Source organism: Mandrillus leucophaeus, unplaced genomic scaffold (genome assembly GCF_000951045.1).
Source record: "Mandrillus leucophaeus isolate KB7577 unplaced genomic scaffold, Mleu.le_1.0 Scaffold127, whole genome shotgun sequence".
NCBI lineage: Eukaryota > Metazoa > Chordata > Mammalia > Primates > Cercopithecidae > Mandrillus > Mandrillus leucophaeus.
The window spans coordinates 77,808-98,133 of record NW_012101098.1 but is presented as its reverse complement, the minus strand read 5'-3'; the positions used below and the strand labels follow the sequence as shown (position 1 = coordinate 98,133).

Sequence of the window (20,326 nt, the reverse complement as noted above, 5' to 3'; positions counted from 1 at the left end):
AGTCTCACTATGTTGCCCCAGTTGCTCTTGAACTCCTGGAAGCAAGCGATTGGCTCCTGCTGGGCCTCCCAAAGTGCTGGGATTACAGGCATGAGCCAATGTGCCTGGCTAGAATTGCATTTTACAATCTAAGTTGTCATATAAAAACTACAACCTATGGTATTCATATCATTTGTAATAATTTGCATTCTACTTAATAAATAAGTTTTTGATCACTATCTAAAAGCATCTTTTAAAAACACTAATTATATGGGGGGATAGATTTTCTCGATAGTCAACATGAATTAAAGCAGAAAGGTGCTAATTAAACTAACAGTTATGGGACCGGGCATGGTGGCTCATGCCTGTAATCCTAGCACTTTGGGAGGCTGAAGAGGGAGGATTCCTTCAGCTCAGGAGTTTAAGACCAGCCTGGGCAACATGACAAAACTCTGTCTCTACAAAAAATACAAAACTTAGCCAGGTGTGGTGGTGCACGCCTGTAGTCCCAGCTACTCCGGAGGCTAAGGTGGGAGGATTGCTTGAGTCCGGGAGCAGAGGCTGCAGTGAGCTCTGGTTACGCCACTGCACTCCACCCTGGGTAACAGAATGAAGCCCTGTCTCAAAAAAACAAACAAACAAACAAAAATAACAACATTATGGAGCATTCATATCACTTTAAAGAAAGCTTAGCATAAAGAGAATACATTAGTCAAAACATACACACCTTTGGAGGAATATCAGATGTGGAAACTAAGAAGGTTATCATCCACACTATAATGATGTTTCAAATAAGCCTCTCCATGTAAGTTCATCATTACAACTAAAGATTTGGGGGTTCAGAGAGAGGCATATAGCAATTCCAACTCGCCCTGGGTAGTCAGTCAAGAAGAAACCTAGGACATAAGATATAATGATATAAATATTTTCATCAAGATGGCATTGATAGAACTCTGACTTTTCATTTGATGCTAACATTATCCCTTTGTATCAACATAAATTACAATACGGGTTGTCTAGAAACCCTAAGTCATGTCATTGTACAAAAGTTTGCTGAACGTGGACCATGAATGTGCTGTGAGGACAGGGAAGGGATCCTAAAGATGAATGCCACCTGATCCCTCTCCTCCAGGTCTTTCAGGGAGCACATCATTAAGGCAAGTACTTATAAATTGCATGAGCTCCTATACCGGTGATACAAGAATAGACAGTGTTGTGCTCAGAAGAGGCAGCATCTCAGAAAAAGCTTCAGAAGATGTCCTCAAAGATGACTTTGAAAGAGGAGAGAGAGAAGAAGCATCTTTCTCAGAGTGGGGCCCATGAAAAGCAAGAGGTGGAAACTGTAGCCGACCCCCCAGTGACCTCAAGAGGTCTGGACTATGACGCTAGCCAAGGTTCTGGCAACACTGATGACTAATATGAACATGTAGGCCTACACAAACACACACAAAAAACAGGAAAATAAAAAGCTATTTTTAAAACCTGAGGATATCTCAGAGGGATTTTTAAGTTAAAAAGAAGTATCCCTAGGATGGTCCATTATTTATTGAATTTTCTTTTGAGTCCCAGTGATCCCCTAAATTTCTAAGCTAAAAAGTAGGAGGACAAATTTAATTTTGGTAGATTTCTTGATTAACTACAACAATATGGCATGCTCAGCTGAGAAAAGAATTTACCTGCAGGATTTAGTGTGGTCATTCTGGATATTTCCAGATGTGAGTATGAATGTTCAAATGAACATAAATGACCTTGATTTATACCCTAAGTTATCTCAACAAAATTTTATGTCCTTTCCTCAAACAGAGCAATCTTTCAAACTGTGTTTTTTTTTTAAGTTGCAAATTTAATAAATCATCTGATTTTTTGTCTTGGATTTGCTCCCATTTCTTAACACAACATTCATTTTACTTAATTTTTAGCATTATGAAATCAAGAAAATATTAATGAATAAAAAATTTTCTGTTTAGAATTTTAGAAGAATAAGTTTAAAAATAGAGGATTGATTTTACACAATTCTGCTCCTCCCAAATCATCCCACAATTCTGATAAACTCTCAAGAAATTAATTTATTGACCACACTGCTAGTTTTGACCCAAATCTTTATAAGAAATTTAAAAAGCACATAGACTTATCCATCCAGTGAGCAGCAGAAGTAAGCAATACTGCACCACAGATTTATAGCTTTAGTGTTAGAATGTAAATGATTAAACTTCAAAATCCTGAACTTTCTTACACTGCATCACTCTCAATCTTCCAGGCACGGACCAGAATGAGAAATTTGACAAAAATTTTCCATGACATCATCTTTAATGAAATACAGGCTAAAAAATGTAAAAACTCTAGGGACATTAATACAGATGAGGAAGATTTTTTTAAAGATAGCCATTTAGAAATAAACCACATGCATGTACTGAGTGACCCAAACATTTTTGGTAAATCGTGCTAATTTAGAAATAACAAAGTGAACAATCAAGGAAGATCCATGTTCCCTTAGGTGAGAGAGGAACTTTCCTCTACAGTGGGTTGATTATACAATGAAAGACGGCCTTCCCTCAGAGTCTCTCTGGCTTGGCTGCATGTCTCAGAAAACTGTGATAGTTGACTTAACACCTGTTTTTACCAGGCAACATTTGATTTCCTCATTCATCCAGTGAAAATCTACAGTGTCTTACAACTACTCATTTCTTTCATAAATACCCAGTGAGTGCTGATCTATTCCAGATTCATGCAATACACATGTTTACAGAATGCGGAGAAAAATTCACTAACTCTCTGGATCCTCCACACATATCCATAATAAGACAAAGAATAAAAAAGCCTTCAAGATCAGGTGAGCTCAGAGAAGAAAGTAAATAATGGGTTGAATAAGAACACAACCGAGGGTGGAACCCACTTTAAATGGGAACAGGACAGGGTGTTCTGGCCAGAGGAAGTGGCGCACAAAAATGTCCTAACACTGTACCCGCTCAGTTAGATCACAAAACCGAAAGAGGACTGGGACAGCAGTGCAGTGAGAAGAGGATGGCCTGGGATGAAGCTGGAGAAGTGAGTAAGAGGCTTACTGTATAAAAGTGGAATAGGTCAGTGAAAGGAATTTGGGGCTCATTCTCAGTGTCATGAGAAACAGTCCTTTGTAAAACATTTTAGACTATGAAGGAGAAAGACAAGGATGGGCCAAAGATAAGTAATGTCAGGACTGCCTTCAACACTTTCTATATACCTGTTTTAAAGTGTTTTACAAGCTTAATTTACTCCTTTTTTTTTTGACAAGCATCTAATAATACTGCATCTAATAATACTAATAATACTGACCTTCACCTACCTCTGAACTCTCTCCCTTTTCTTAACTGGACAACTCCACCCATAACTGCAACCTTGTATGGTTATTCATTGTCTTGGCCTCTCTCCAATAGTTTGCAAGGTTCTATCAGTATCATCCTTCCAATGCCTCTGCAGAGCCTCATGCCTTCCCCATTTCCTCAATCTCTACCACAGTTGAATCTATAAGTAGATCTCAACTTGCATTACTGACTTTCTGTCTTCTATCACTACCTCTACTATCATGAAACTGATATTCCTTAAATAATTCTGCAAAAGTCCTAATATGATTGCCCCATTGCCTACAGAATAATATCTATAAGGCTTACCATCGAGTTGCACCACCTGAAATGATCTGATTTCAATTTCATCACCCAAACTCAAACTCAACATGCCCTTGAGACAACACTCAACACAACACACCCTATTCCTCAACACCTGCTGTACCTATGTATTTGTTCACACTTTCTCCTTTGTCCTTACGACAAAATTCTATGCAGCTCATAAGCCACCTCCTTTGGAAGAGCTTCTGGTGATAGTCTTGCTTCCAAGATGGCCAATTGACACCTGCTATTAACACCTTCCTGCAATCCTTATCCACATGGTGCCAGATTTGACTTGAACAACCAATAGCATGTAGCAAAAGTGACAAGGTGTCACCTCCAAATCAAGTGCCAAAGTGACAAGGTGTCACTTCCAAGATCAAGTTCTAAGAGTGTGTGGCTTTCATCTTAGACTCCCTTTCAGCCTCCCTCTTTCTCTCCTCACTTTCAGAAAAGCCAGCTGTTAATGTCACATGTCTAGCGCTAGGGAGAAGCCCACATGGCCAAGAACTGAAGCCTCCTGCCAAGTGACACGTAAGTGAGATTCTCCAACACCCTCATAAAACTGCAAGCCCTGTCTACAACTTGACCGCAACATCATGAGAGACCCTAAACTAGAACTGGCCAGCTACACTGCTCCTGAATCCCTGATGTATAGAAATGCATGAGATGATAAATGCTTGCAGTTTTAACCTAAGGTTTAGAGGAACTTTTTATGCAGCAATAGATAACCAATGCAGTGTCCAAAATGACACAAATGGAAAACAAGATTCTGTGCTGCCAAGGTCTGTGTTTTTACCCACTTACGGAATGTGTGATGTGCATGCCTTGTAATATAGGTATTTTCATTTATCATTTTGTCTTCCTTACTGAGAGTCTGCTCTCCCTGGGATCAGAGGTTGAATCTTATCTGTCTTTCCATCACTGATGGTATCTGGCATGATGACCTTCTGAAAGTAAGATGGCAGTACATAGTTGTCAAATGTATAAACGAAGAAGAAAGAAAAGATGTTGTATGCATGGTTTCTCAGTTTTTAAAGGAAGAATAGCTGCATGCAGTCTGGAATTACCAGATCTTCGTTTGAGAAGCCATATACCTGTGGATCCCTGAAGTGACAAACAATCTGCTGCCTTCACGTTGCTGTAGTGTTTTGAATTATGAGCCAAGCATTTGGAGGCCATAGGGAAATAAATAATGCCCAGCATATCAATGAGTTTTTATGGTTGTTGTTATTAATCTTTAAGTCCCTCACAGTCCATAGCACATGGTAGATGCCCAATAAATATGCATTGGCTTGAATTGACTGGGAAACTGAAAACATAAAGATAACGTATAAATCAGTAGAGCACAACTGCATGACAAAAAGCAAATGATGAGACCCAGAGCTGTGGATGCTGGCCTCTGAACAGGAAAGAATAAAACAGAATGTTGAGCTCAAAACTCAAGCACGTCATGTGTGCACATATAACCTAGAAATACCCTAAGGCAGTAGTTCTAAAAGGGTAATCCCAAAACCAGTAATGGCAACTTCAACTGGGGAGTTATGGATCCCATCTCAGATCTGCTGACTCAGAAACTCCTGGGATGGGTCCCAGCAATTTGCCTTTAACGAGCCCTCTAGGAGACAATGATGCTTATGTTTGAGAAACACTATACTGGACTATCTGCTTCAAAAGCAATGAAGACATTGGGTTTAGCACCTCCTTTCAGTAACAATGTACCGAAGACTCATTCTGAGAAATTCAGCAATAAAATGGATGGGAATTAACCCCAGAACCCATGGTTTTGTGGATGCAGCAATCAGGCAAACTGGGAAACCACGAGTCAATTCTTACCATTACAACGCATCACTGAGGGTTTGCAGCAGGAGCCCCAACTCTATCCCTTTTACCACTCAAAGATGTCACCCTGCAACACGATCATCCCACAATGTATTCATCTCTACAACCATTTCTTTCGTTATTTCTACCTCCTCCCAACTTGCAGTTCTCTCATCATTGGGAAGACTTTTCATGAACCCTGACAGCATCCCCATTCCTACGAATTCTCATATTATCCTAGCCCCATGATTACAATCATGGTGTCAGACGCATTTAGGCTATTGCTTGAGAAGTGTCTTTATCCTCCAGCAGAGCACACACTCCAGGAGGGAGCTGGTGTCTGTTCCTCACCTACCCTCACTGGGCAGCCCAGTGCCTGCCAGGTAACAGGCACTCAGTGATCAGTGTACTAAAAGCACAGCTAAGTTTCAAAAAGTTCTGACATTCACATCAAATGTGAGGTTAAAGAGGGTTGCATTAATCCAATTTCTAAAGGTTTCTTATCTCTTCCCAGATAAGAAAAGAGAAGTCATGAATAACAAAACTGTGTGTCCATACAAGAGCTGGGAAAGATGTAGTGTTTGATCATTTGCTTAATGGTTTACAATGCATGAGTTTGAAGTTGAAAATACACGGGAGAAACCCAATGTTGTAGTTCCTATTTCCTGAGAGTCAGACATAGAATAAAGTGAAAGCAAAAACTGAACACTATGAAGTGTACTCCCCACCACCAAGTTTAATTTCAGTGCAATTTCAATTGTCTACCATAAATGACACACCGTGCTTTTAGGATACTACCTGACTTCTGAGGATCTAGATGTCTTGCAGTGTGTAAATACTTGTGAATGGGTCTGAAATTACACCATTTCTACTAGCAATCCCCCTCTTGCCAATTCACATCCAACACTTAACCAGGTCGCGATGAAGTTTATTTAGAAAACACACAGAGCATCTCATATCCCTAATCATGGTTTAAAATGAGACAGTCTTAATTATAATGATGATTGTTCTCAAATCACATAGCTTAGAAAGGCCCTGGAGATAGGTCCAATCACACATTGTACAGTTGAGGGAAGGGAAACCCCACTGTTGATATTCAGACACCTGCAATGAAATGTGGGTCCCCCACTCCACAATGTGTTGATGCAGTGGCATGGAGCAGTGGAGTCTCTAAAATCCTCATGACTATGGGAACGTGATTCTGGAAGACAAGTGTGGCTGGGTGAGGAGTCTGTCCTTCAAAGCCAGCTCTGCCCCAAGCTGGCTGTATAACTTCGGGCCCATCCATTATGTACCACATGGGCTATGAGTGATATGTTCATTAATTTGATTATTATGTGTTCATTAATGTGATCATTGTTACACAATGTATACGTACATCCAGTCGTTACTGGACACTTTCCATATATACAGTTTTTGTCAAATAAATATTTTCAAATGAAAAAAATGAATTTAAATAAAGAACTCTGTGCCTTGGTGTATGAGTTTCCTAGAGTTACTGTCAAAAAGGATCACAAGCCTTATGTCTCAGGAAACAGGAATATGCCCTCTCAAAGTTCTGAAGTCTAGAAGTTCAAAATCATGATGTTGGCCATGCTCCTTCTGAGGGTTCTTGGTGAGGATGCTTTCCTGTCTCTTCTAAATTCAGGGGGTTGCCAGCAATCCTTGGGATTCCCTTTTTTGTAGTTGCATCATGCCAACCTCTGCTTCCGCCATGAGATGGCCATCTTCACCTTGTGAATGTCTGTGTGTTCTCATGGTGGTTTCAACACCAGTTATATAGAATGAGGGCCACTTGAATCACCTCATTGTAATTACATCTGCAAAGACCTTATTTCAAAATAAGATCACAATCTGAGGTGCTGGGCGTTAGGATTTCAATATATCTTCTCGGGGAACGCAATTCGATCCATAACACAGTTCAATCCATAACAGCAAACCAGATTTTATTTGTAAAATTAGAGGGTAAGAATCAAGGTATTTTAGGTTCAATCACTAAAATGTCAAACCTGGAACAAAGTAGAACAACAAAATTGCACTAGATTCTCTCTCTCTCTCTCTCACACACACACACACACACACACACACATATTTAGAATTGGGAATTGAGAAAATGCAACCTTTGGATGGATAGGTGGATGCGTTTACTTTCAAACAGGCATTTTCTCATCATACGAAAATGACCTTGCTGTTTCTACACATTTGCATCACATTGATGAATGAGGTCAGAATATGCTCTCTCTGCACATATTCAAAACTACATCCACCATAAATGTGGAGCACAACTGCAACCAAACTGTATTTGGGAGCAATTTGCATACATACATCAAACACTGTGTGCAATAATGCATAATAAATTAACTTTTCCTTTTATCCTATAATTGACTGGAGTCTAATTTATTGACCTATTTCCTTGTAGAGCAAAAACTTCTTGTAAACCCATCCCGTTACTTAGTTGGAATATTTTAACCATGGCATCAACATCTCAAAAATGTAACCAAATTTTTAAAAATGTACCCAAGAAAAAGTAAAACACTTATGTTTATGAGTGGCTTAATGAAAATAATACAGATTCCTTGTATCAAATATAAATATTAAATAAATGTATATGGGAAAAGAACAGGATTCACTGTGTTACACAATTTTATAGAATGAAAATCTTCTTAACTAGATGGTGCGTATCTTCCAGACTTTTAGAAATTTCATTTGGAGTGGAAGTTGGCACTTCAAACGAAATGAGGCTTATTGCTATTTTATTAACATTGGAATAAAAATAACTGGTTTTGCATATACCCTTTTATTATAAAAGGTGTAAAATGTGCCCATTTATTATCAAAATTTAAAACGATAATACAAAATAACCTATTATGAGGTCATTTATGACAAATGTTATACTGCATTCTTTGGGGTTGGTGACATTAATTCTGAATCTCTGAGGTTAATAATACATCTTTTTAAAACACAGTTTCCACCTAAATTCATCTCATATTCACTCCCAGAATATTAAAAGTTCTTATTTTGTTGGAGAATCTAATTTTAATCAATCAATGTAACAGTTCAGAAAATATAACACCATTTTCAATGAGTCTTAAATTTAATTTTCTGTGCAGCACATTTCTGGTGTTCCCATTGATGTTAATAAGTTCTAATAACTGACAGCTCTCATCAATGTATTCGTATCTGTGGAACAGTAAATCTCATTCTTCACATCAAATGTTCAAATACTCTCTTCCCATCTACTGAGCTTTCATTTGGAACATGATTTTGCCCAATTTTAGATAAGCTAGCTGCATTCCGTTCTGCACTTTGTTCTATCAGATACTTATCAGGGATTTTCTTTTTCTTTATTTCCTGTCTTTGTTTTCTCGTAAGCTCTCACTTATATAAATCAATGCCACCTCCTTTTGGATAGCGTGTGTTATACTGACTGTCCCCAAATGTCGATCCGATTCTCATTACAACTGATAGAATTCATAAAGTCTATTCTGGTTATGAAAAACATCTCCCAGAATAATGTGCTTACTATCTCTTAGTGCACACTTTGCCCAGTTTTTCTTATCTGGTTATGCCCAGCGTACATGTCAGGGCTACTAGAATCCAAAAACCAGTGAAATTCCCCATGTAAAACTTGGAATAAGTACACCTCATTTCATAACAGAGGTTTTTAACTGGGATGGATTTTACTCCCAAGGGGATATCTGAGAATGTCTGGAGACATTTGTGGATGTCAAATTCAAAAAATAATAGAGGTTGATGAGGATACAGAGATAAAGGAATTCATACACACTGTTGATGGGAAAGTAAATTAGTATAAGTTCTATGGAAAACAGTACGGAGAGTCCTCAAAGAACTAAAAATAGAACTACCATCTTATCTAGCAATTCCACTGCTGGGTATCTACCCAAATAAAAAGAAATCGCTGTCAAAAGGATACCTGCATGCATATGTTTAACACAGCACTATTCACAATAGCAAAGATATGGAATCCAGCTAGGCATCCATCGATGGATAAATGAATAAAGAAAATGTGGTGTATATGCATAATGAAATATTATTCAGCCATAACATGAACGCAACTATGTCTTTTGCAGGAGCATGGATGGAACTGGAGGCCATTATCTTCAGTGAAACAACTCGGAAACAGAAAGTCAAAAACAGTATGTCCTCACTCCTAAGTGGGAGCTAAATAATGTGTACACATGGACATAGAGAGTGGAATAATAGACACTGGAGAATCAAAAAGGTGGGAGGGTGGCAGGATGATGAGGAATGAGAAATTACTCAACGGATACAATGCATGTTATTCGGGTGGTGGTTACACTAAAAACCCAGATTTCATCACTATAAAATATATCCATGTAATAAACAGCACTTGTGCCCCTTAAATTTATACAAGCTTTTTTAAAAACAGGGATGTGTATACGACGGGCACCTAGAAGCTTGAGTCCAGCAATTCCATTCAGCATCATACAAGGCACAGGACAGCCACCACAACAAAGAATTATCCACCCTCAATGTTAAGAGCACCAAAGTTAGTAAATCTTGTTTTGTAAGAGACATGTATCCTTGTAAAATATCTGAGTAAATCAAGTCACATTTTAAATTACACAGAATAGTTTGTAAAATTCTCTAGTGCATCCTTGTGTAACAGGTTCCAATGATCTTCTACTAATAATACCACCATACCAGATACTCATTTAGAAGTCTGGATTTATATCATGCATACACACACACTCACAGATACACACACATACACACACAACTCTTCTTAAAATGAGGCATACTTATATTAGCATAAGAATGATAGCCAACTATTTTTAACTGTATAGATTAGATGAGTTTGGTTTTCTTTAGTCATATTTTTCCTGTTTTTTAAGACAGGATCTCTCTGTCACCCAGGCTGGAGTGCAGCAGCACTATCAGAGTTCACTGCAGCCTCCAACTCCTCGGCTCAAGCCATCCTCCTGTCTCAGCCTCTCCAGTAGCTGGGATTACAAGAGTGAGCCACCACATCTGGCTACTTTTTTTCTGTAGAAATGGGGTCTCACTATGTTGTCCAAGCTGGTCTTGAACTGCTGGCCTCAGGCAATCCTCCCTCTTTGGCCTCTCTTTAGCCTCTATCATTCAAAATATCATATGCAATGTTGAGTTCAATAGAACTAATAATTTTAGTTAACTGTGGGGTTGGCAAAGAGGAAAAAATTGCATTTGATTCTTTGTGTGTGCGTGTGCACCCGTGTGCGCGTGTGTGTGTGTGTGTATGTGTAATGGTGCAACAAAAGCTACCTTCTGACATCCCTTTATCTTTGCTTCTCATCAGATCTGTATCTCTGCCAGGTACCAGATTATATGAGGCTGAGTTGGGAAGATGGCTTGAGCCCAGAAGTTCAAGACTGCATCGAGCTATGATTGCATCACTGCACTCCAGCATGGGCGACAAAGCGAGACCCTGTCTTCAAAATAAAACTTCATTAAAAATAGATAAAAATGAGACATACTGAGTCCAAAGAGCTGTCACATAGCTGGCCAAATTTACCCAGTAGCATTCCTTCTGGGTAGAACACTACCAAGTCACAAAGCATTTGCTCCTAAGGAGTTGGTAACCTAAGACTGTGCGTTATGGAAAATACACACATTCCTTCTAAAATAACTTGACAACTACATTTTCCGATTCTAAAACCCACTTTCATGTAGAGTTAAAACGAGCAGTTTTTTTCAACAAGAATGTGCATAAAAAGATAGGGAAGCTATATCAATTAAAAGAAATGTAAAAGACAAATCAACCTATTGTAGTGCTAGACCTTGTGTGAGTTGCCAAACTATGAGAAGATCATTTTGACATTTACAACTTTATAGTGGATGATACGGAGGAATTACTGTTCATAATTTTAGGCATGGAAAAGATTCTGCAGCTGTGTAAAATAAAATGTTTCCTATATTTTAGAGCAATGTACAGACATATCTTTAAATGAATTACATCATGCCATAATAAGAATGGAAATATGAATGAAGTTAGATACTAAAGATTAGGCTATGCATTCATAATTGCTGAAGCCAACTGATGGGCACATGGGATCCATTATTCTATTTTCCCTTCTTTTTTTTTGTCATAGACCAGAAATTTTCTATAGTAAAATATTCCATAAGGTTTCAAGTGAATACAAATGTTTACAGAAGGGATACAAGAGGGAAAAATGTGTACAGACCAATGCAGAATGTTTTTTGAAACATACAAAAGAAAATAAGTAATGCCCCTATAATGAAGAATGCCCAATTTACAAGGAAGAGTTTCAAAATAAGTTAGAGGAGGGAGGGGTGTGGAGCAAAAAAATAAAGAAAAATACATTACAGGAGCAAAAACATTAAAATAATCTAAATGTCAAAAAATATGTAAAGAACTTGGTATGTTAAAGCATAGTCTTTTGAGAAAATTAACCATGAAAAACAATGCTTATGAAGATTTTTAATAATCCTAAAATGGCTTATGCTATAATAGTGTATGAAATGTAAAGTTCAAAATGGCACAGAGATATATACAGATCTAGGCATAGAAATATAATGTGAATATCAGTAAAGATATGTGTACAGATACAAAAACAGATATGATTAAGATATAGGTGAGAAAAGGTACAATATGATATAGAACAGTTATTGATATGCTATAGCTATAGGCTCTAATATTGGTACAGATACCATACAGATAAAGATGTGATCTACATGCAAATATATATGTATATACATACATATGATATAAACGCAGATAAACACGTAGATGTAGATAGAGAATGATCATCTGTGTTTAAAATATTCAGAAAATCAATGGAACAAATTATAGAGTTACTTACTATTAACAACTAGTCTATGGAATGATGATCCAGTTTTACATTTCTTTTTTCAAAGTTTCTGTATTTCTTTCCTATACTATTCTTCATTCCTTCACCATAAGAAAAAAAAAATCCTGCCTTTTAAAGTCTCCTTGAGGCTGGGCACGGTGGCTCATGCCTGTAATCCCAGCACGTCAGGAGGCTGAGGTGGGCGGCTCATCTGAGGTCAAGAGTTCGAGACCAGCCCGGCTAACATGGTGAAACACCATCTCTACTAAAAATACAAAAATTTGCCTGGCGTGCTGGTGAGCAACTGTAATCCCAGCTACTCAGGAGGCTGAGACAGGAGAATCGCTTGAACCAGAGGCGGAGGTTGCAGTGAGCTGAGATCGCGCCATTGCACTCCAGCCTGGGCGACAGAGCAAGACTCCATTTAAAAAAAAAAAAAGAAAGAAGAAAAAAGAGTCCTTGAAATGGCTACAATTTGCTTATATTCCTTATTCAGAGAATAGATCCGGTTACATGAATTAAAAAAAAAAAAAGACTGCTTCTTAAGCAATGCTTAAGTAATAACCACCAGCATGCATATTAAAATTTTATGTTAAAACACATCATAAGGTTAAGAGGATGATATCACCTTTTGAAATATTGATAGTTGTGACAAGACGCACACAGCTATTCATACGGAGACTGCAGCATCTACCCTGATTAATGGGGTCCTCTGGAAGTCTTCTGGTTAGTAGCATGTTCCTTCAGTTTATATCTCTTTATCGAAAGACACTAGGATGAGTGGTGGGAGGAATGACCTCTGCCCCACTCTTAAGCTGTGGTATGGGTGCTTTTGCTTACTGCATAGGAAGGTCATAGATTAAGCAATGAAGCATGTTCAAGGACACTGTAATGTTTGCCCATCCACTGAGGTTTCCTGATGGAAGAAGGTGTTTTTGCAAGCTGAGCATCCGTGAACCAGCAAGGTTGAGAGTTTCTCTAAGAGTCATTTACTATTGAGTCCTTGCATTTACTTGCTATTCAAGTGAATAGACTTTCTGATGTCTACATCATGGCCACAAAAAAATATAAAGTAGAATAAGTCACAGTAATGTAGAATTGAATTAAAGCCCAAAGCATATCCAAAATATCCATGTGCCCACAGTGATATAAACGATTGATTAAATAAATAGAGGGGAGAGAGCCATCTTTCTTAGGGAAGAATTCCAAATAATTTATCAATATTCCACCATCCGGGAAGCGGAGCTTCATTCTGCCTCTTCTCCCACCCCCACCCCACTTTAGGGACTTGCTTTCAAAGACTAGACTTGGGGTGGAGGGGAGAGTACAACTTTACAGCAGAGAAAACTGACAAACTCTGTCAGCCACGTGATCAAAGCCAACATCAAGAGCAAAAGTCTTGCGGACAGTAGTCACCGTTGCTAAGGTGAGATGAAGGAAATCTTCATCTCTGTGGATTTCCTCCCCCAAACACATACCCCTGTCTAAAACATCAGGCAGGCCCTAGTTGGTGGACATTCTCCATAACATTAATACCTCAAAACTATTAAGGTCGTGAAATACAAGGAAAGACTGAGAAACTGTCACAGACTAGATGAGGCTAAGAAAATAGGGCAAATCCATGCATCATGGTATTTCAGATGGTATCTCGGAACAGAAAAAGGACATTAGGTGAACACCAGTGAAATCCAAATAAAGTGTGATGTCGATTCTTAGTAACATACTAATGTTGGTTCCTTAATTGTAACAGATGGTCACGTAAGATGCTCTGTGGGTGTGGAGTTAAACAGTAACTCTCTGTACTATCTTTGCAACCTTTCAGCAAACCTGAAACTACTCTAACATTTTTAAAAGGTTATTTGAAAAAATGAAAACAGGAGTGCAAAAATGTCCTTTAAAAAGATTAAAACAGGTTTGTATTTTGTAAAAGTAGTCAATGTGTAAGAATCAAAGAGTCAGAATTACCATCTCAATGGAACAATTCTGCTGGCTTTCAGTCCTGAAACTTTCCACCAAACGGAATAATCAGTACCTTGTTTTAATCCTGCAGAATCAACGTCTCAGTGTACAAAAGCAACAGGAACAAAGTTAAAGTTTGGAAATGTTTCTCCTCCACATAATAAATGGAGCATTCCCAGCGCACTTACTTTAAAGCATTGTGGAAAAAAATAATGAACGTCAGTCACACAGTTTTATCCACTGCGGCATTCTCAAGTTCTTAGATGGGGAGTTGTAAAAATCAAAGAACACCATTGACAAGGTCATCAAGCTGTCTGACAAACAATAATTAATTCTCAGGTCAACAGAAAGCATCTTCATAAAAGCTGTGACCTGAAAATACTCCAGGTTTCACAAGTCTGCACTGCAAAAAACAATTACCCCAAAATATGAAGGCCAGGAGTGGGCTTCTGTTGTTGATGCACAAGACAGTGGGTTCTGCTCTTAACACATCCACAAGTCCTTATTCTGACCTTCGTTTGCCCTTGAACCAGCCCTCCGATACAGACTAATCATCACAAAATACAGATTTCACCAAGTCATCTCTCTCGGAGACCTGACAGGTCACATGTGAACCCTTCAATTTGACAAGACACTCCAAGACTAACTCCTGCAAATCCAACTTCCCATTTTGCCTTTTGTGTCTCCATGAAGCTGAAGATTTCAATGCACAGGCTCATCCGCAAAAGAGGGTCCTGGAGCCTTTTTGCCTCTAGGCCCTTTTGTTTGACTCTTAATCTAATGAAAGTAGATGTTGCTTTTCTCTTGATTATATCTCCCAGGACTAAACATAGATGGAGAGAGAAGTAGAATCCACCAGTTTTTGCAGAAAAGTAGAGCCAAGTGCGCTGGCTCATGCCTGTAATCCCAGTATTTCAGGAGGTCAGTCCGAAGGACCCCTTGAGCCCAGGAGTTCGAGATCAGCCTGCGCAACATAGTGAGACCCCGTCTCTTAAAAAGAAAAAAATATATATAGAAAGTTCCCATCACAGACAAAGCCCTGTAAGGAAAGGAAAGAATCATCCCTGAAAAAGATCTTATCCCTTCTTAACAATGCCTGAGACACAGCCAGGTGCATTAAACAAATGCAATTAATTAACACTTAAAAAATGTAAAACTGCTGGGTTCTGACTTACAAATAAAAACAGGGAATGGGAGCAGGCTTAGAAACAGCTAAGGTGCATTCATCAAAACTCATAAAACAAAATGAGTTCCCACCAGCAAGTGCAGCTTTTAATGCGGGACATGTCTTTTCCTGCTTTCTCTGCTAGTCCCTTTCATAGAAATGATTTATCTGTTTAAATCTCTGCTGCTTAATGAAGAAAAGTCTGTTTTGAAAATTAAATAATGCACTTTGCTTTATTTTGCCCATTTAAAATTTCTTCTAATTTTGCAAGCTTGTCATGAATTGGCGAAAGCAGATATGTTAAAAATTGGGGGTATTTCATCTTCGTTTCAGGAATAGTGTTCAAAAGTATGGGGATAAATCACGGCCCGGTGCGGTGGCTCATGCCTGTAATCCCAGCACTTTGAGAGGCAGAGGCAGGTGGATCACCTGAGGTCGGGAGTTCGAGACCAGCCTGACCAACATGGAGAAACCCCGTCTCTACTAAAAATACAAAATTAGCCAGGTGTGGTGGTGCATGCCTGTAATACCAGCTACTTGGGAGACTGAGGCAGGAGAAACGCTTGAACCTGGGAGGCGGAGGTTGTGGTGAGCCGAGATTGGGCCATTGCACTCCAGCCTGGGTAACAAAACGGAAACTCCATCTCAAAACAAAAAGGATGAGGCTAAATCACTGAAACTCTCTGTGACTCAATTTCCTCGCGTACATGAGGGAATACAAATGATTGCTCAAGTACATTCAAGTCCTAACAATCTGTGATTCTGTTTTCCAATTTCATCATGAATATCCCAACAAACTGTTCTTCAAATACAATGCAGGCAATTTAGTAGGCACTGAAGCATATTTTTACCTTTCCAAATTGAAAGTGGATAACAAGGTAACAATAGCACTCTCCCTGAAGCCATCCTGTCCTGTCTACTCCCAGTGAAGTGAAATAGCTGGAAGACGTGGAGAGTACATACTTGAACACTTTTATTTATTTATTTTTATTTATTTATTTATTTATTTATATTTTGAAACAGAGTCTTGCTCTGTCGCCCAGGCTGGAGTGCAGGGGCACCATATCAGCTCACTGCAACCTCCGACTCCTGGGTTCAAGCCATTATCCTGCCTCAGCCTCCCGAGTAGCTGGGACTATAGGCACGTGCCACCACACCCAGCTAATTTTTGGATTTTTAGTAGAGATAGGGTTTCACTACTTGAACTCCTGACTTCAAGTGATCCACCCACCTCAGCCTCCCAAAGTGCTGGGATTACAGGCGTGAGCCATCGTACCAAGACACTTTTCTTAATTTGAAGAGAGAATTTTTTTTCCTGTCAAATAGGTGTTGGAAGGATGTCAGATGAGAGCTGGGATGGGGAGAGGAAGGAAGGAGGAAAGAGAAGCAGCTCCCTTCCATTCTGACCTGCTGTGGCAAGAATCCCGGAACTAGCAAGACCAACAGGATGCAGCTGGCTTCACTGAACATAATTTGCTATGAGCATCTTTAGGGACACACACTGCTGGATAAATTCCCTTCCGGGAGAGGCCACAACTGACCACTACATGGAAGAGACAGCTGTTTCTTCACTAGCCAATGAGGCATCCCCACCCAAGTGTGATCAAATGCCTCTGAGGCTCAGCCCCTCACTCCAGAATATCCCCAGGTACCTGAGGATGCTCCAGATTTGGGGGCTGCACCGTCTGTGGTTTCTCTACATTAAACAGTATTTTTGTGGAGTCAGGGGTGAGGGAGTATGGCTTACTTTTAAATATAGTTTTGCAAACTCCTTCTCTGTTTAGTCTTTGTTTGCTTGTTTGTTTTTGCATAAGCTATGATTAAAGTCAAGAGAAAAAAAAGGTAAATGCATACCCTGGAGTCATTGAGCAACGGAATAACACTAATCAAATTCTGTCCACATAAACGATGCATTTGAATTCTTTCTAAGAGATGGAGTGTCACTCTGTTGCCCAGGCTGGAATGCAGTAGTGAGGTCATAGCTTACTGCAGCCTCAAACTCCTGATATATTCAAGTGATCCTTACACCTCAGCCTCCTGAGTAACAGGGACTACAGACATGCACCACCACACCTGACTTATTTTTAATTTTTTTTTTTGTATGGATGGGGTTTCCTAGACTGGTCTCAAAGTCCTGGGCTCAAGTAATCCTCCTGCCTTGGCCTCCCAAAATGCTGGAATATACAGGCATGAGCCACTGTACCCAGCCACATTTGAACTTTTTACCAATACTGCTACAGCATTACAGGTAGAATAATTATTGTTTGAAAAACCTTCAGGAAGCTGTGTTCCCCAATAAAAAGAGAGCTATGTATGCATATGTAAATAGATGTGTAATTTGCATATGCAAATATATGTATATAATTTACATGTGTATTAATATCAAGATACATGTTGGTCTAGAAAGAAACAATTTTTAATTAATTGGGATCTGACTAGATTAAATGCCCAAATACATTTGATTGTGAAATGACTAGACACATAACTTCTTGTGCAATTTTAAGTTAATTTTCACAAATTATGTCATAAGGTGACTCACTTAAGTGAGGCTTATCAATTGAGATATCAAATAAATCCTGGAAGGTTATTTTACTGGTGAAATTGTCACGGCAGACTGAATCATAGTACACAACCACTGTCACACAAATTCTATGTAAAGCCACGTGTGAGTTATTATTCCGTCCTCATAATATGGTACCGTTTGATCTCTACCATTAACCTAGATTGTCAGAAGATTTTTTTCTGAGGTATTGATTCCCTCACTAGGGTTGGTTGGTTGGTTTTTATGCTGCAACAAACTCGGATCTCCCCCACTTTCTACTACTACCATTCCTGTGTCTGCTTTATATGTTCAGTCTCTGCACAGGTACGGTATTTAACTTCCATGTAACTGTGACACTTTCTCCCTGGTATTCAACTTCCATGTAACTTGTTACCCTTTCTCGCTGGGTCATCCTTACTGTTTGTTACTGTTTCATACAGCATGAAGGGCCTTGTCTTGTCCTTCCTACTGGGTTACATTTTAGCTGGTAACCAGAGCCCTCTGTGGTAATAGGCAACTACAAACCCAAATGTAAGAGTTTTGACTGTGGTTTACTTATATTTGTTTTCGTTACTGTTGTTATTTTCGAAATGTCTCGTGTATTTCTCATCGGTTCTGATGCACTAAGTCTATCTGTTCCACATAATTCTCTGTAATGGGATCTACAGTATTCATTTCTTCCCACAGCATACACTTGGCATGTGGGTAAATCTGCAATACGGACATGCATGTTAAGGCTTCTTGAGCCAACAGAGCAAGCCTGCTGCTTCAAGGCGAGGACAAACCTACCCTCAAAAGCATTACCTCAGACAGGCAGCCTTCTCCCCTCCCTCAAGAATCATATCAACTCCATTAGGTTTCTCAAATACTTTCATCTCCTTGCTCATCAACTGTAGTAATCTGTTTGTTGAAGAAGTTAAAATCGAACTATATAATTACTCTCTGAGAATTCGAACAGGAACCTAACTCCTAATATTTGGGCTATGTAGCTCTGATGATTTTGCCTTTAACTATTTAAGAAAGATATATGAAGACTGAATCAAGCTGTTGCTTTCCTTAACTTTTGACATAGGACATGAGAGATTAAACACACATACACACACACACACACACACACACACTCCCCCAGAAGAAAAATTCTGATAAAACGTGTTTGTTCTTACACATAAAACCAGAGGTGCAAAATAACATTAGCCTATGGTTAATATAGGAAAGATAAGCAATTTCATCTTCCTTGTATCCCACTTATTGGTACTCAACAAGTTTTGAGTAAATTCGTGAAATAAAGAAAAAAACCAACAAGTTCATTTCTCCAAGTAGTCTTGGTAATTTCAACACTTTCAAGTGTCTTCATACCCTGTTAGTACTTCTTTCTGCTCTGTGTCAACAGAAGTATTCTCAACACTGTTGTGGTTAATTTGGTTAACACTCATTACAAAGAACCCTAAGTTATCTATCACATCTGCTAAACCCATTAGTACAGGAGACTTTAAGGCCATAATGTGTCCATTTTCAGGATATAATTGAAGAGAGGCAAATGATATATGAGGTTTTCCAAAAACATTAGACCAGGGAGCCTCTTCAAGAAAGAATCCCCGATTCGGGAGTTCTTATACTTTTTAAAGAATCTTCATGAAATATTTTCCTCTGAGACAATACAATCTATGCCCTATCTTTAAGCAATCCTAGGTCACCAGTATGAGTGATGTTGTCTATTTTTAAGGTTCTCTCATGATTCTAAAAGACTTTAAGTTGTTGAAAAATAAATTATATGAGGGGTGGTAGAGTTTGAAACAATTATCTGTGATGTTACCAGACATTTTAGACTAAAATATATTAGAATCCAAGGTATTGTTCATGCCTTAAAACAACTGAAATATCTGACTATTGCTTATTAATTTTAAAAAGAATATAGGAAATAGCCATTAATTAATGAGGCTGTTTTCACTACCACATTAAAAAAAAAAAAAAAAAAAAGCTCACAGGTGCCTGTATGTTTTTGTTGAATCAAAGTAATCTGCTTTATGTATGCATGCATTTATTCAAAGAATTTACTAAAATCAAAATCAAGCTTTTATAAATCTAGGGTTTGACAAAGTTTTAAAATATAACCAGCTATACAAATATGGCATGTGGGAAATTCTATTAAATTGTCATGAACATGCTTCTTTGTCATTTCAGGAGTCTTTCTTTTCATTACTCTTTCCTATTTGATCTGTTCTTCTATAGAATTATCTTCATTTTCTCTTTAATACTTTAAGGATCCCTGAGACCTTGTCACTCATCCAAATAGAATAAAGGAATGAGGGAAGAAAGAAGGACGGAAAGAAGAAAGGATGGAAAGAAGAATGGAGGGATGGAGAAAGAAAGGAAGGAAGGGAGGAAG

The 20,326-nt window shown here is 38.6% G+C and overlaps 1 protein-coding gene across 5 annotated transcripts in view; it reads right to left on the bottom strand.

The window, feature by feature from the left end:
* The window catches only part of NLGN4X (neuroligin 4, X-linked), a 354,547-nt gene that overhangs the window by 317,808 nt on the left and 16,413 nt on the right, over positions 1 to 20,326 (bottom strand). The window contains exon 1 of one of the 5 annotated variants that reach the window (XM_011972099.1): positions 16,438 to 16,493. The exons of the other annotated variants lie outside the window; for them this stretch is intronic. The gene's annotated coding sequence lies outside the window, so the exon portion shown is untranslated. Of the gene's footprint in view, positions 1 to 16,437; positions 16,494 to 20,326 lie in introns of those variants that run through there. 5 annotated transcript variants of the gene reach the window in all.